This window comes from Callithrix jacchus, chromosome 13 (genome assembly GCF_049354715.1).
Source record: "Callithrix jacchus isolate 240 chromosome 13, calJac240_pri, whole genome shotgun sequence".
Lineage (NCBI taxonomy): Eukaryota > Metazoa > Chordata > Mammalia > Primates > Cebidae > Callithrix > Callithrix jacchus.
In genome coordinates this window covers 43105501-43121721 of record NC_133514.1, presented here as the reverse complement: position 1 = coordinate 43121721, position 16221 = coordinate 43105501, and the positions used below count along the sequence as shown (strand labels likewise).

General features: G+C 45.4%; 1 protein-coding gene and 1 pseudogene across 2 annotated transcripts in view; both read right to left on the bottom strand.

The window, feature by feature from the left end:
• Positions 1–16221, bottom strand: part of LOC118146666 (uncharacterized) — a 102278-nt gene that overhangs the window by 29713 nt on the left and 56344 nt on the right. The window lies entirely within an intron of this gene.
• On the bottom strand, positions 6594–15678 carry LOC144576490 (NADH dehydrogenase [ubiquinone] 1 beta subcomplex subunit 7 pseudogene; annotated as a pseudogene). The gene has a single exon (XR_013525671.1). The product of XR_013525671.1 is annotated as an NADH dehydrogenase [ubiquinone] 1 beta subcomplex subunit 7 pseudogene (transcript).

Sequence of the window (16221 nt, the reverse complement as noted above, 5' to 3'; positions counted from 1 at the left end):
ACAGGTGGATTCTGGCTCTGTATTGACAGCTGGACCCACCCTCTGTTTTGACAGATGGATCCTCCTCTGAATTGACAGGCAGACTCACACTCTGTATGAACAGGTAGATCTTCTTTCTGTCAATTGGATCTTCTCTCTGTATTGACGGGTGGATCTTTCCTCTGTATTGACAGCTGGACCTGCCCTCCATGTTGACAGGTGGATCCTCCCTCTGTACCGATAGGTGAACCTGCCCTCTATATTGGCATGTGGATCTTCTCTCTGTATAGGTGGACCCACCCTCAGTATTGACAAGTGGATCCTCCCTCTGTATTGACAGGTGGATCCTCCCTCTGTATTGACAGGTGGATCCTCCCTCTGTATGACAGCTGGACCCACCCTCTGTATTGACAGGTGAACCCACCATCTAAATTGATAGGTGGACCCACCCTCAGTATTGACATGTGGACCTGGCTCATTGGGCCCATCTTGGCCTCATTCCAGGTGTTTGGTGCTCTCAGGCCTTCCCTGACTTCTCTAGGCAGGTGGATGCTTCTTCCTCCCCACTTCCATTTCCGTAAAGCTGTGCTGGAGGACCACCCATGGCGTCAGAGTTGGTGTCGTGGATGTTTGCCTTCCTGTGGAACTGAGCTCCTCAAGGGCAGCTTCGTGTCATTTACTGTATCCCTGGTGCCTACCATAACACTGAGTAACTCATGCTAAGAAACTCATCAGTTGTTTTTATCATTTTTTTTTTAGGCACAGCTTTGTGGATGTAAAAATTCATCATTTTTTTAAAATGAATATTTATGGTGGTCTTCTCCTTCTTCCTCTTCTTCTTCTTTTTCTTCTTCTTTTTTGAGATAGAGTCTCACTCTGTTGCCCAGGGTGGAGTGCAGGCACAATCTGAGCTCACTGCAACTCCACCTCTCAGGCTCAAGACATTCTCTGGCCTCAGCTTCCTGAGTAGCTGGGGTTACAGGCACTATGCCTGGCTAATTTTTGTATTTTTAGTACAGACGGGGGTTTTGTCATGTTGGCCAGGCTGGTCTTGAACTCCTGATCTCAAGTAATCTGCCCTCTTCAGCCTCCCAAAGGGTTGAGATTACAGGTGTGAGCCGCTGCACGCAACCTTATTAATTTTTCCATGATTTCTCGTCCCTTTCTGTCATTGATTCCAGTCTCTAACACCTATTCCATAGGCCTTTCTTCCTTGTTACATCTATGTATCCTCATTTTCCTGTTCACAATAGTTATCCCTACCTGTACTTTCTCTCCCCGTATAGAATTTTTCAAAGTAGAGTATACAGACCCCAAATGATAATACATTATAAACATCTCTAAATATCCCAAGTGCCAAGACACATTGATGGAGGAACAGTGCCCAGCTCCACCCCTCCCTCTGGAAGGAGGACCAAGTTCCACCCCTTACAATGACCAGTAAAGTTAATTCTAAGTCTTTGTTGACTTGAGTGTGGTGTCTCTGGACCTGCAGTGCCTTTTAAGTCCTACTGCACATGTGACATCATGGAACCCCTTCTAATTAGAGTCAAAGAGGAAATGTCAGAGTGTGGTGCTCGTCCCTGCAATCCCAGCACTTTGGGAGGCCAAGGCAGGTGGATCACTTGAGGCCAGGAGTTTGACGCCAGCCTGGCGAACATGACAAAACCCCATCTCTACTTAAGATTACTAAAATTAGCTGGGTGTGGTGGAATGTGCCAGTAGTCCCAGCTACTTGGGAGACTGAATCAGGAGGATCACTTTAACCTGGGAGGTGGAGGCTGAAGTGAGCCAAGATCATGCCGCTGCACTCCAGCCTGGGCAACAGAGTGACACTTTGTCTCAGAAAAAAAAAAAAGAAGAAGAAGAAGAAAAAGAAGAAATGTCAAAATCTTGAATCTCTGAGATTTTGGGCGAGAGGTATGCAGGCACTCTCTTTACAATATTTCTTTACTTGCTTGGTTGTTTGAATGGGAGGGAGTTTATTGCCTTAAATCTTTCCATCTTTAAATACTTCCAGTTCCTTTAGCCTTTTTGGAACCATATACTTTTCCAGACATGCGTTGCTTCCCCTGAGCCTGAATTCCTCTTGAGCGCTTGAGATGTGCATGAGTCGCCCTGTGGAGAGGCGCCCATCAGAATCTTCTCAGTCAATGAATCTTGGGGAAACACCCCGGGAGTTTACACGTACAGAACTTTCACTCTTGTTAGCAATAGCTCCTCACTCTTAAATACGCCTCATCAAGCAACAACAAAAAGCAGTGTTCACTCATGAAACCAAGGGCAGCTGGGGGCCTCTTAACTTGGACACAGCACAATCTAATGAGTAGTGCCCTAAATCAGAGGCTGCTTTCTATGAAGAGGATCTAGACAAAGTATGATCTAGTGGGCTATAAATCATGAATATGAGAGTCCAGGAAACAGAATAATGGCTAAAGTTTTGTTTTGTTTTTTGAGACCGGGCTTCACTCGGTTGGCCCAGGCTGGGGTGCGGTGATGTGATCTTGGCTCACTGCAGTCTCGACCTTCAGGACTCAAGTGATCCTCCTGCCTCAGCGTCCCAAGTAGCTGGGACTATGGTGCTCGGCTCTTTTTTTTTTTTTTTTTTTTTGTATTTTTCATAGAGACAGGGTCTTGCCATGTTGTTCAGGCTGGTCTCAAACTCCTGGACTCAAGCGATCCACCTGCCTCAGCCTCCTGAAGTGCTGGGATCACAGGCATGAGCCATCGTACCTGGCCAGGCCAAAGTTCTTTGACTTAGTTCAGCCTGTTTTAGTTTAGTCCACACAACCTGGCACAGATCCTCTGGATCCTCACTTCCCTTGTGCCTCCCTGTGCCTCCGCCCCCACCAGCCCTTGTACATCTCCTGCTACTGCCCACGCTGGGGATTTGCTCCCATTCTTCCTGCCTCTGGAAGGTCTTCCTCCCTCCATGCGTATTCTATTCATAAATAACTTGTGACCGGGCGCGGTGGTGCACACCTGTAATCCCAGCACTTTGGGAGGATGGTGGTGGATACCTGTAGTCCCGGTTACTCAGGAGGCTGAGGCAGGAGCATGGCTTGAACCCAGGAGGTGGAGGTTGCAGTGAGCCAAGATTGCACCACTGCACTCCAGCCGGGGCAACAGAGTGAGACTCCATCTCAATAAATAAATAAATATTTTGTCACCCAAATTAATTCATATGTTCTCTGTTCTGAAGTCTTTGCCACCCTTTGTCTTTTTTTCTCCCATTAAACTAAAATCAGAGTAACTGCCCAATTTGGCCAGGTTAGGTGGCTCAGGCTTATATTCCCAGCACTTTGGAGGCTGAGGGGGGGTGGATCACTTGAGGTCAGGAGTTCGAGACCAGCCTTGCCAACATGGTGAAACACTGTCTCTACTAAAAGTACAAAAAATTAGCCAGGCATGGTAGCAGGCACCTGTAATCCCAGCTACTCAGGAGGCTGAGGCAGAAGAATTGCTTGAACCTGGGAGGTGGAGGTTGCAGTGAGCTAAGATCATGCTACTGCACTCCAGCCTCAGTGACAGAGCCAGACTCCATCTCAAAAAACAAAACAAAACAAAAACTGTCCAATTTACACCATGTGCAAATGTGTGGATAACGATCATTTCCTAAGAATTTTTTTTATGTCATGCATGGTGGGGATCTGTACAATTTAATTAAAAAGACAAAACCTGGCCAGGCGAGATGGCTCGTGCCTGTAATTTTAGCACTTTTGGGAGGCCAAGGCGAGCATATCACCTGATGTCGGGAGTTCAAGACCAGCCTGATGAACACCGAGAAGCCCCGTCCTGCTAAAAATACAAAATTAGCTGGGCATGGTAATGCATGCCTGTAATCCCAGCTACTTGGGAGGCTGAGGCAGGAGAATCACTTGAACCTGGGAGGCAGAGGTTGCAGTGAGCCAAGATCACGCCATTGCACTCCAGCCTAGGCAACAAGAGTGAAACTCTGTCTCAAAAAAGAAATACAAAATCTTATGAAGGTAAATATATTTGTTTCATATTTGAGGAAACTGAGGCTCAGAGAGATCAGATGGTTCCCCAGAGTTACAAAGTGAGTGAATGTTAGAACTGAATCAGGATCCCAAGACTAACCCAAAGCCTATAATTATTTTTCTATAATTTTTCTATGCAATAAATAAGCTACTGTATATAAAAATATTTTTTGAATGTAGGAATGTAGTGTTTATTGATGTACCTGATTTGTTTTTATGAATTTGAAGACTAAAAACATTATTTGAAGAAAAGCCACCCGAAATTACCAAGTTATAACTGGATCTGAGGTTTCTCCTCTTTGGACACATCTCTTCCTTGACCTCTAATCAGAAGTGTCTCCATGTCAGGGGGAGGGTGAGGCTGTTCCTAGACCTGCTTGGTAGACAGAGCAAGGGAGTGTGTGTGTGTGCACACATACGTCCACATCTATATTTATTTTATTATCCATCTGTATATACTGAAAACCGTGAGTTCACACCAATACCTCTAATTTTTTTTTTTAGACAGGGTCTCACTCTGATGCCCAGGCTAGAGTGCAGTAGTATGATCTCAGCCCAGTCTCAACTCCTGGGCTCAAGCAATCCTCCCACTTCAGCCTCCCAAGTAGTCGGGACTACAAGCACATGCCACCACATCCAGCTAATTTTGTATATTTTTTGTAGAGATGGGGTCTCACTATGTTGCCCAAACTGGTCTCAAACTGCTAGGCTCCAGGGATTCTCCCACCTCAGCCTCCCAAAGAGCTGGGATTGTAAGGGTGAGCCACCATGCCTAGCCCAATATCTCTAATTCAGTCTAATTTCTCCCTTCTTATTTTATATCTCCCTTCTCTGTTCCCTAGAAAGCTACTCCCATTTTTCTGAATATGTATATTTACTTTTGTATTTTTTGTGTTTTTTTTTTTTTTTAGATGGAGTCTTGCTCTGTCACCAGGTTGGAGTACAGTGGCGCTATCTCAACTCACTGCAACCTCCACTTCCCAGGTTCAAGCGATTCTCCTGCTTCAGCCTCCTAATTAGCTGGGTTTACAGGTGTGCACCACCACTTCTGGCTAATTTTGTATTTTTACAAACTCCATAGAGATGGGGTTTCACCATGTTAGTCAGGCTGGCCTTGAACTCCTGACCTCAAGTGATCCATCTGCCTCGACATCCCAAGGTGCTGGGATTACAGGTGTGAGCCACCACGCCCGGCCATGAATACATATATTTACTTTTTAAACAGTGCCCTGCTTGGGTGTGTACTCCTAATACCCCTACCTCCTTACCCGGCCAGAGCTCCACCACTGCACCCGGCCCCAGCCCCAGCCCCAGCTACACTATAGGAGAACCCGTAAGTCTCAGAGCTGGGACTTGAACCAGACAGATCGGCTTGAGTGTCTGTGATCTTAGTTTTTGGGCTCAATTATTCAGCAGAGAAGGAAAGAAAAAAGGCAAATATGTTTCTCCTTGACTTTTTGAACATATGGAACACAGTTATAATAACTGCTTTAATGTCCTTGTCTGCTAATTCTGGCTTCTGTGTCAGTTCTATGTCAGTTTTGATTGATGTATTCATCTCCTTACTATGGGTCATATTTTTCTTCTTTGCATGACTGATTATATTTTATTGGATGTCAGACAACATGAATTTTACTTCACTGGGTGCTGGATATTTTTGTGTTCCTATAAATAATTGTGTGCTTTGTTCTGCGATGCAGGTAAGTTTGTTGGAAACAATTCAATCCCTTGGAGTAGCTTTATAATTTGGTGGGGGGGATGGCTAATTATTCCTCACTGTTCGGGCTACTTCCTTCTGGGAACCCCTGCTGGTGTCTGGGACTCTTCAGGCCTCCAACAGCAGGAGAAGTGACAGAGAAGGGGCAGAAAACAATAGCTAAACATTTAAAAATAATCATGGTCAGGCGTGGTGGCTCACGCCTGTAATCCCAGCACTTTGGGAGGCCAAGGTGGGTGGATTGCTTGAAGTCAAGAGTTTGAGACCATCCTGGGCAACATGGTGAAACCCTGTCTCTACTAAAAAAAAAAAAAAAAAAAAAAATTAGCCAGGTGTGGTGGCAGGTGCCTGTAATTCCAGCTACTCAGAGACTGAAGCAGGAGAATCACCTCAACCTGGGAGGTGGAGGTTGCAGTGAGCCAGTATTGAGCCACTGCACTCCAGCCTTGGCAACAGAGTGAGCCTCTGTCTTAAAAAAATAATAATAATAAAGAATTAAGGGAGTAGTCCTACCCTTAAAAAACTTGCAAATTTTCGGGGAGACAAGACATTTACACATGTGAAATGAAATCACAGTACAGGTGCCCGACGGCTTTGTAGCTGACTATTGCAGTGGTGTTGCAAAATACACAGGACACAGCCAAGGCATCCTGTTCCAGTTCTCCAGAATCTGTTGAAAGCAACATTGTAGCAGCCCTCTGGACTTCCGACTGGCTAAGCTTATGATGCTCTAGACAAGAGGTACTCCACAAGGGGCTATTTTGCTTCCAGGGGGGAATTTAGCAAAGTCTAGACACATTTCTTTCTTATTTTGAGATAGGGCCTTCCTCTGTCACCCAGGCTGGAGTGCAGTGGTGCAATCATAGCTCACTGCAGCCTCAAACTCCTGGGCTCAAGCAATCCTCCCCCTCTTAGCCACTTGAATAGCTAGAACTACAGGCACGCGCCACTATGCCTGGCTAATTTTTAAAACATTTTTGTAGAGATGGTGTCTCCCTATGTTCCCTAGGCTGGTTTTGAACTCCTGGGCTCAAGTGATCCTCTGGCTTCAGCCTCCCAAATTACTGGGATTACAGGCATGAGCCTCAGTGCCCAGACTGGAGACATTTCTTATTGTTGTGACTGAGGGGGTGCTATCTGTATGTAGTGGGTAGAAGCCCGTGACGTTGTGAGACATCCTGCAATGCACAGGGCAGCCCCCTTCACAAAGAATTATCCTGTTCCAAATGTCAACTGTGTCTGTCCTAGAGCCTGTGATTTACATGGTGATGTCCTAATTCCAAAAGCTTCCGGTAATCATAAAGTAGCCATTCCCTAAGGTGGTTTACTTTTTTTTTTTTAGATGGAGTTTCGCTCTTGTTGCCCAGGCTGGAGTGCAATGGCATGATCTTGGCTCGCTGCAACCTCCACCTCCCGGGTTCAAGCAATTCTCCTGCCTCAGCTTCCCGAGTAGATGAGATTGCAGGCATGTGACACCATGCCTGGCTAATTTTGTATTTTTTGTAGAGATCGGGTTTCACCATATTGGTCAGGCTGGTCTTGAACTCCTGACTTCAGGTAATCTTCCCACCTCGGCTTCCCAAAGTGCTGGGATTACAGGCGTGAGCCACCGCGACTAGCCAGGCAGTTTTTTTTTTGTTGTTGTTTTTGTTTTTCCCTAAGGGGCCCAAATGTTTTATTTGACTGGTTCATAGGGTGGGGGGCGGACCCCTACAGGGCCCCCTCGGGGGCCACTTTTCTGGGTCCCTGGCCTCTGGCCAACTCTGCCGCCGCCGCCTTCTTCGCCCGCAGCTGCCTTCTTCTCCCGCCGCTGCCTTCTTCTCCCGCCTCTGCTTCCGCAGGAGCAGCCGCCGCTCCCGCTCAAACTCCTTCATTCTCATCACATAGTCTCGGTGCTCGCAGTCCTCCCACTCGTGCCGCTCGTGCTTACAGGCCAGGATATTGGGGAAGTTGTCGCGCTTGCAGTTGAGCAGCCGGATGAGGTAGTGGGCACAGTAGTCCCGCAGCTGGAGCCTGGCTGCGCGTCCATCATCTCCTGCTGTGTGGCCACCATCTCGCGCTCCTTGCGCTCTGGTAAGCCATAGTCGGGAGGGAAGGTTGGAAAATTCAGGGGGTCGGATTCCTTCGAGGCATCGCCCACGTAGCGCCGGACCAGGTGCGCCCCCATGGCTGCAGTCGCCGCAGGTTCCTGCAGCATCCGAGGGTCACCTCGGCTTTTATTTGCATTTATGTTATACCAATTTATTCCCGAGCCATAACTTTCTGTTTCTTCAGTTTCTTTCTGCATATGTTTTTCTTCTGTGCAACCTCCTCTTCCAGGTTAGGAACAGTTTTGTTTTTTTTTTTTTTCAGGAAGGGTCATCTTAGCGTGTCAGGAGGAGTGCGTGCGTGGGTTCATCTGACCATGAGCTCTGAGTTTCATGGGACGTCTTGGGGGCTTTGTTCGCCTTCATGTGCCCAATGACTACAGCATCTACATCCAAACTCTTAAGGTCAGTGTTACTCTCTTCATTTTGGGGCAGCAATAATTCAGCACAATTTTTCGGCCACCAACCCTGTATTATCTCCACTGTCTGGCCTGGGCTCTGCTGCCGACTCCACTATGGTAAGGCAGCATGGCACACGTTGCTTCTATATTGTGACATCTTTCAGATACTGGGTGGCTTTGGGGATATGCAAAGCCTTGGTGGCCTTGGCAGTTTCACAGGTATTCCTGAAGTGAACACAGAGATTTGAACTTTGTGATTTGTGTAATCTTGTGGGTGTTGTGGGTCAAGTGAATCATGCACCATTTTCAGAGTTTAACTTAGGCCACTTACGGGAAAAGCAGGGGGTTACTGGGCCCTGTCATTTTGAAAGATCAGCCTAGAGCCTGCTTTTCCAACCCACAAACATCTCTGTAAGCACCTAATTCCTTGGATTAAATTCCTTTTCTGTTTAAAACACCCAGAGCAGTTTCTAATCTGTGATTGAAGACTGATGCACAGGTCATTGCAGAAACTGAGCCCTTATGATCTCGCTTTTGAAAAAATGCACAAAACGTAATTTTGTGCTAACGAACCATAAGAAGTGTTAAGCTCTTGTGTATTTTTTGTCTCTCTCCTTTTACCCGCAAAGGCATCTGTCAGTCTGTATATGGAATCGTGTAATATGCTTGATCTAAGGATTTTAAGATACCACAAAGCAGATACCCAGAAAGTCAGAAGAAGATGAAAGGGACCTTTCACCATGTGTCAGGAAAAAAATTCCAGCAAGACATTTCACATATAAACAAACAGACAAACAAGAATGCGCAATGGCCTGGAGTGGCCATGAAGGCTTGCTGGAGGCAGCACTAGGCAGGGGTGGAGAGCGCGGACACTGGTCAATAGCTGCTGTTTGGGTTCAAACCCTGGCTCTATGTCCTGGGAAATTGGTTAACTGCATCTATAAGTTGGCAGTTGATAATAGTCTGTATGTCATCGGGAGAGGTAATCCATATATGTAAAGACAGGCTCTTCACTGTCACCCAGGCTAGAATGCAGCATTGCAATCACAACTCACTGCAGCCTTGACTTCCTGAGCTCAGGTCATTCTCCCACCTCAGCCTCCTGAGTACAAGAGACCACAGTCATGTGCCATCACACCTGGCTAATTTTCCGTTTTTTGTTTGTTTTGTTTTTGTTTCTTTTGATACAGTGTCTCAGTCTGTTGTGCGGGCTGGAGTGCAGTGGTGTGATCTTGGTTCACCGCAACCTCCGCCTTCTGGGTTCAAGCAATTCTCCTGTCTCAGCCTCCTGAGTAGCTGAGATTATAGGCATACACCACCATGTCCAGCTAATTTTTGTATTTTTGGTAGAGTCAGGGTTTCACCATGTTGGCTAAGCTGTTCTCAAACTCCTGACCTCAGGTGATCTGCCCACCTTGGCCTCCCAAACAGCTAGGATTATAGGGGTGAGCCACCACACACAGCAGTAATGCTTTTAAAAGGTATATTAAATCAAATAAAAATGGAGGTAGAACTTCAGTTGGATAGAATGCATATTATCAAATGAGTGAAGAGATTTTTGAGGTAGGTAAAAGAATAGTAAGGCTGGAGCACAGGAAGAAATGTGGCTCGAGTTCTGTGCAAGCTGGTATCGAGAGATGGTGACATCAAATATCTGCACAGTAAGGGAAGGACAGGGTGTAGGGTCTTGAACAGCTTCCTAAATAGGCAAGGCTATAACCTGCAAAAAATTGAGATGTCACTGGGCATTGTGGCACATGCCTGTAATGTCAGCACTTTGGGAGGCCGTGGCAGGCAGATCACCTGAGGTCAGGAGTTCAAGACCAGCCTCGCCAACATGGCGAAACCCTGTCTCTACACGGGTGGCTGTCATGAGTATTGTTACTTCTGTGCCAGGAAAATGCTAGATGCCTGGATAAGTGTGGGCAACAGGCTTTCCCCTGATAAACTGCCCCCTGAATGTGCCATGGAACCTCCAGCCTGGGGCTGGGATGGCCACTGCTAGGCCTTGCCCTGAGATACCACAGTATACGTGTGCCTAACCCATGCCCAGGACCCCACTCCAGGAGGTGCAGAAGGTGGCAGTAGCCACAGGGGATGAGGAGGGAAGACCTGTGGTGCCAGGGGGTAGGAGCAGTGGGCTGAGAGCCTGTCCCAGAGGTGCAGGGATGGTATGTCAGCTGAAGCTCCAAGCACCCAGCACAGGCTCCATTGTCCCAGAGGACTTCACTGACAAAACACACATTCAAAGATCACGTTATCGAGCATTTCAGAATGCCTGTCAAAGGGCATTAAACATCAGGCATGGGGACTTTCTGAGCACAGGGTGTGACTCAGCAACCATACAGTATGGCTGAACTGTTCCACAGCTGTTGCTGTGTTCTGAATATTTGTGTTCCCCTAGAATCCGTATGTTGAAGCCCTAATTCTCCATGTGATTGTGTTTGGAGATAGGGATTTTAGGAGGTAATTAAGCTGAAATAAGGTTATAAGGTCTAATCCAATAAGACTTGTGTCCCTATAGAAGAGACTTGTGTCCCTATAAGAAGAGAGAGAGAGACCAGTCTCTCTCTGGGATTACAGGTGGCTTACATCTGTAATCACAGCATTTTGGGAGGCTGAGGCAGGTGGATCACTTGAGGTCAGGAGTTCAAGACCAGCAGGGCCAACATGGTGAAACACTGTCTCTACTAAAAATACAAAAGTTAGCTGGGCCTGGTGGCACATGCCTGTAATCCCAGCTACTCGGGAGGCTGAGGCAGAAGATAATTCCTTGAACCCAGGAGGCGGAAGTTGCAAGGAGCCAAGATGGTGCCACTGCACTCCAGCTTGGATGACAAAGCGAGACTCCATCCCCCTCAAAAAAAGAGAGAGAGAGAGAGACAGCAAACTACACCTTCTCAGTGAGCATGCATCGAGGAGAGGCCACGTGAGCACACACAAGAAGGCAGTCGTCTGCAAGCCAGGAAGAGAGCCCTCACCAGAACATGCAGGTGCCCTGATCTCAGACTTCCAGCCTCCAGAACTGTGAGAAAATGTCTGTTGTTTAAGCCACTCAGTCTATGACATTTTGTTCTGGCAGCCTGAGCCATCTAATGCCCCTGTGGAGCCAGACTGGGGAGCAGGAAGATCATGAATTCCTTAATGAACCTGTTGAGTTAGGGGATCTAAGTGATACTCAACTGGCTATTCCTCACATACAAACTAGTAGATCCAGTGGCCAAGAGGGAAGCTAGAAATACCAGTTTGGGAGTCATTAATATACAAATAGTAATTAGATCCGTGGGAGTGGATGAGGTCACCCAAGCATGGTGTTTAAAGTGAGAAGAGAGTGTAGTTAGAAACTAAGGTGGGGTGCCAACATTTAGGAGGTGGCCAGAGGCTGAAAGACAAAGAGTAGGAAAGATCAAAAAGAAGGGAGGAAATCCAAGAGTCAAGTATGGTATTCTGGAAACCAAAGAAAGGTAGAAATTAGTCAGCTTGTTAAATGCTGTTAACAAATCAAGCAAGAGAAAGGTTGGAGAATGCCTGGTGGATCTGGCCATGAGGAGGTCTCGGGAAGGTAATCTGGTTTGACAAGTGGAGCTAGAAGCTGAACTGGGATGAGGTGAGGAATGCAAGGGTGAGAGGCAGCATGGGGAAGCCCTATGTCAGTGGGGCTGTATCAGATCCACCCACAAGCTGTAAAGGTCAAGATTCCTGGGCTCTTCATGAAGGGACTATGATTTGGTAGATCTGAGACCCAAGAATCTGTTGGGTTTTTGGTTTGTTTGTTTTTCTTTTTGTTGTTTTCCTTTTCTGGCCTCTAGAAGATTTTGATGCCCTGGCAGGTTTGGGAACTGCTGAGAGAATGCAAATAATCTGAACTGCATTCAGAGAGACTAGGGTTGCAATCTTGATTCTGTCACATTTTAATTTTAGCTGTTTGAACCAGAAAGAGAGACTTCAATCTCTTTGAGCTTCAGGTATCTCATTCACACCCAAAATAGTGATAGTCTTGCTTTGTGTTATTGATTTGAAGATTGGAGAGTATGTATATATAATCTGGCACAGAGTCAATATTTAGTAAATAGCAGCTGGTGCTACCAACAGTGGATAGAGCAAATATAGACTTTCCCTTAATAAAGAGGTTGGCTAGGAGAGGCAGGAGAAAGCAGGATCAATCCCTGCAGTACCATGTTCAAAGAGGGATAGTATTTTGTCTTGTCTTGATTTTTGTAAGACAGCAGAGCTGTGAGCACATCTGTAAGCTGGGACACAAGAAGGGGAGGTAGGGTACAATGAGTCCACATCTCTGAGTTGACGGGAGGAATTGGCCCCAAAGCACAGATGGAAGAATTAGCTTTGGGCAAAAGAAGAAATGCCCTTGGAAGAAGTTAGTTGGTATGGGAGCAGGACATTCAGGGGTTTCGCTCCTGATAATTCCAATTTTTTCCGTGAAGTGGGAGGCAGTGTCATATAGCAAGAGGGGTAGGAATCTTGAGTGTAGACACAGGTGTGGGGAGAATGTGTTGGGAGTGTGAATGAGAGAGCTGGGAGACAAGAGCTACACAGAAAGGGTAATAAGGGTGTCCAGTCTAGATTGGAGACCACCGATTTCTTCTTTGCCTCTCTGTAATATCTGTGGTTTCAGCTAGCCTCTGTATTTGTCTGGAAACAACAGATGTACCACTGATGTGTGCTGAATGCCTGTGCCAGGCATTGCACTAAGCATTTTTCATGTGTTATTTTACTTAATCCTTACAGCAGTCTCACCATGTAGGGAACATCCATGATCCTTGTAATAGACGATGAGCTGAGGCTTAGAGAGGTCACCCAGCTACGCAGGTGCACAGTAAGATCTCTATTTCAGATCTGACTCCAGAGTTTTTGTTCTTAACTGTGGCACGCCACACATTGATTGGGATTAGATTTTGTTGGCACACATAATGGAAAATCAAAACATGGAACAGATAAGATACAGGTTTATTCTTTTTCTTTCTTTCTTTTTTTTTGAGATCGAGTCTTACTCTGTCACCCAGGCTGGAGTGCAGTGTTGGATCTTGGCTCACTGTAACCTCCACCTTCCGGGTTTAAGCGATTCTCCTGCCTAAGCCTCTCGAGTAGCTGGGACTACAGATGTTCTGCTAACTTTTGTATTTTTTTTTTTTTTTAAGGGTGATGAGACCTTTTTATACCCGTAAAACCACCTTGGAAGTGGGGGTGAGGGGCGGGGATGAGGGTGAGGGGCTTCAGACATTCCGAGGGCTAGTGGATTCTGCAAATCACCTTCTGGGCAGAGATGAGGGTGAGGGCTGGGGATGGGGTGAGGAGTTTCAGACATTCCGAGGGCCAGGGGACTATTTGACATTCCGATTGTTACTTAAGTGGTTCACCAAAGCTAAGATGAGCATTCGTCTACACATTGTCTGGGTAGGGTGGGGATCACAGTCCTTAATTACTTATTTACATTTGGGTTAGAGAGAGCAGTTTCCTTATTTTTATTTTTATTTTTATTTTTTATTTATTTATTTTTTTAAAGAAGGGGAAAAAAAGAAAAAGAGGGAAAAAGGAATATTACTTCATTCCTAAAATGGGTTTCAATAATGGCCGATCAATATTTTGAGTGTTTAAAGTGGTTAATGCATATTTTATGTGTTTAAAATGGAGACCTCTATTGTGTTTATTTTTTCTGGCTCTGAGTTCAAGTCCTGGATATTGTTATCAATTTGTTGTCTCGTTGAATCTAAATCTCATTATGTGTCTTATGTATCTGGGTGTTAAGATCTCTTATTGTTACATTAATCCTTTTACCCTTGCATCCTTGTAGCTTTGAAATCTATTTTATTAAGTGTGAGAATTGCAACTCCTGTTTTTTATTTATTTATTTTTGCTCTCCATTTGGTTGGTGAGTTTTTTTCCATCCCCTTGTTTTGAGTCTTTGTATATCTTCAGATATATCGTTAGATTTTGTGGATAATGTATATTCCGTGTGTTTAAAATGGAGAGCTCTATTGAGTTTATTTGTTCTGGATCTTAGTTCCAGTCCCGGGTATCGTTATCAATTTGTTGTCTCGTTGAATCTAAATCTCATTATGGGTCTTATGTATCTGGGTGTTAAGATCTCTTATTATTACATTAATCCTTTTACCCTTGTATCCTTGTAGCTTTGAAATCTATTTTGTCAAATGTGAAAATTGCAACTCCTGCTTCTTATTTATTTATTTTTGCTCTCCATTTGGTTGGTACGTTTTTGGTTTTTTTTTTCCAACCCTTTATTTTGAGTCTATGTATATCTTTGGATATACCGTTAGATTTTGTCTGTATCTTTTGATTGGGAGATTTGGCCGATTTAAATTTAGGGTTGCTGCCATTTGTTATTAACTGGCTATTTTGTCCTTTCGTTGATAAAAATTCTTCTTTATGTTAATGCTGTTTACTTTTTGGTGTATTTTTAGAAAGGGTCATACTGGTTGTTCCTTTCTGTGTATAATGCTTCTTTTAGAAGTTCTTGTAAAGCAGGCCTGGTGGTAATAAAATCTCTGAGTACTTGCTTGTTCTTAAAAGATTGTATTTTTCCTTCAAATGTAAAGCTTAAATTGGCCGGATATGAAATTCTGGGCTGAAAGTTCTGTTGATTAAGTATATTGAATATTGGCCCCCACTCTCTTCTAGCTTGTAGGGTTTCCGTTGAGAGATCTGCTGTAAGCCTAATAGGCTTACCTTTATGGGTGACTTGATCTTTCTCTCTGGCTGCCCTTAATATTTTCTCCTTCGTTTCGATCTTGGTGAATCTAATGATTATGTGCCTTGGGGTTGGTCTTCTTGAGGAATATCTTTGTGGTGTTCTCTGTATTGCCTGGGGTTGAATAGTGTCCTGCTCTGCTAAATTAGGAAAATTTTTCTGGATAATGTCCTGGAGAGTATTTTCCAGCTTGACTTCATTCTCTCCGTCACATTCAGGTACACCAATCAAGCGTATATTAGGTCTTTTCACGTAGTCCCATATTGCTTGGAGACTTTGCTCATTCCTTTTTATCCTTTTTTCTCTATTCTTGTCTTGTCGTTTTGTTTCATTAAGTTGGTCTTCTACCTCTGATACCCTTTCTTCTGCTTGATCCATTCGGCTGTTTAAGCTTGTACATATTTCACTAAGTTCTCGTGTTGTATTTTTCAACTCCATAAGTTCATTTGTATTCCTTTCTATATTGTCTATGTCCGACCTACCCTCTGCGGGAGGACTGAGCTCGTTCGGAAAAAACCGGACCGCAGGCAAGAAGAAAGTTCTTAAGTTCAGGCTTTATTGAGAGGAAAGGGCCTCCGGGCGTGCCAGCCGGGACGAAAAGGAAAAATGGCCGCCCCGCTCAGAGGGGCAGGGTAGTTTTATAGGGATTGAAGGGCTGAAGGAGTGGAAAAGTTGGGGGCTGAGTTGGTGGGCAACTGTTGGCCAGTTTGAACTGCTAGGCGGGAAGCCGGGCGGCGGGAAGCCGGGGAGAGCTGATGAGGCAGAAACCGGGCGGCAGGAAACTGGGGAGTGCTGATGAGGCAGAAGCGGCGGGAGGGGAGCTGGGGAGTGCTGATAAGGCAGAAGCGGTGGGAGGTAGCTGCGGCGGCGGGAAGGCCAGGGCAGTATGTAAAGATAGGAGAGCCTCTTTGTGGGGGGAGGGAAAGAGAGAGAGAGAGCTTTCACGGTAGAGGCAGAGTTTTCCAGACAGTCTATTCTTTTCAACATTTCATCTAACCTTTTTTCCAAGTTCTTAGTTTCTTTACATTGGGTTAGAACAAGTTCCTTTAACTCCCAGAAGTTTCTTATCATCCACCTTTTAAAGCCTACTTCAGATAATGGAACACAGTCCTTTTCCATCAGGGCTTGTTCGGTTGCTGATGAGTCCTCTTCCATCAGGGCTTGTTCGGTTGCTGATGAGTCCTTTTCCAACAGGGCTTGTTCCGTTGCTGACGGGTTCTGATTTTGAGTATACTCGGCTTTCTTAGGCTGTCTTTTTCCCTTCATTGTAGATGAACCGCCTTTCTAATTAGTTTTCTGAGTCGACGTCCGA